The 866-nt window shown below is 45.6% G+C and overlaps 1 protein-coding gene across 2 annotated transcripts in view; it reads left to right on the forward strand.

Annotated features, from left to right (window-relative positions):
* The window catches only part of LOC119591893 (glutamate receptor ionotropic, NMDA 2B-like), a 182,298-nt gene that overhangs the window by 113,173 nt on the left and 68,259 nt on the right, over positions 1 to 866 (forward strand). The gene's annotated exons all lie outside the window — the stretch shown is intronic.

The raw sequence follows: 866 nt of genomic DNA on the forward strand, positions 1-866 counted from the left end.
ATCATCACTGCAATCGCCCCTATTTGATGAATTAATCTGACATAATGTGAACTAACAACGTAGCATCACAGCCTCCTCTGTCGCGAGTCTTCCCGCCGGGATGCACCGGCTTCCCTTGGCCGCCACAAAGGCCCCAAACGAAGCCAATCTTTTGAGGCGAAAAAGCGCTGGAAGGACCCTCTCCCGGAATGGCCCGCGCCGCCTCAAAGGAGAAACCCGGCAGCGAGGTAGCCGGGTTTGACCCTTTTGTTTCTTACGTGATATGCAGCGAGCATGGAGGAAATGCCGGCTGTTCTTAATGTCCCCTTAATGGGAATGACTGGAGTGAAATGTCTCGGTCGGACGGTCTGGCTGGACATCACGCGTCCGTGGCCATTTGTCTGGCGGATTACACACCGGCGGTTTGGCGCGGCGGTCAATGGGATTTTTAAGTACCGGGATTTCCCAATATATATCATGAAGCCCGCATTGGCCACGCCGGTCTCATTGGCGCTGGTAACGATTCTGACTCTCGTTTGATACGTTTATAAAGTTAATCAATTCATATATTTGCAATCCGGCAATGTAAGCTTTGCGTTAAGTATTCTCATATGATGACGGCCTTTATGACATAATTGCATGCAACAAGTACAGGTAAAGAGAACTAAATTGGCTCATCATTTCAAATGATCTGACGTTAATTTCAATATTAAGGTTATTGCCGTAATATAATAAATCTGATGTGATTTTACATAGGCTCTTGTTCCATATCTATCGACGTAGGTTATGGGTGGTATAATGTTCTTGATTCTTGATACAAGGCGCATTATAGATACTGGATATTGAAACGACCTATGTTAATGTTATTCGTTGGATATATCAGACAC

The sequence above is a fragment of the Penaeus monodon genome, chromosome 29 (assembly GCF_015228065.2).
Source record: "Penaeus monodon isolate SGIC_2016 chromosome 29, NSTDA_Pmon_1, whole genome shotgun sequence".
NCBI lineage: Eukaryota > Metazoa > Arthropoda > Malacostraca > Decapoda > Penaeidae > Penaeus > Penaeus monodon.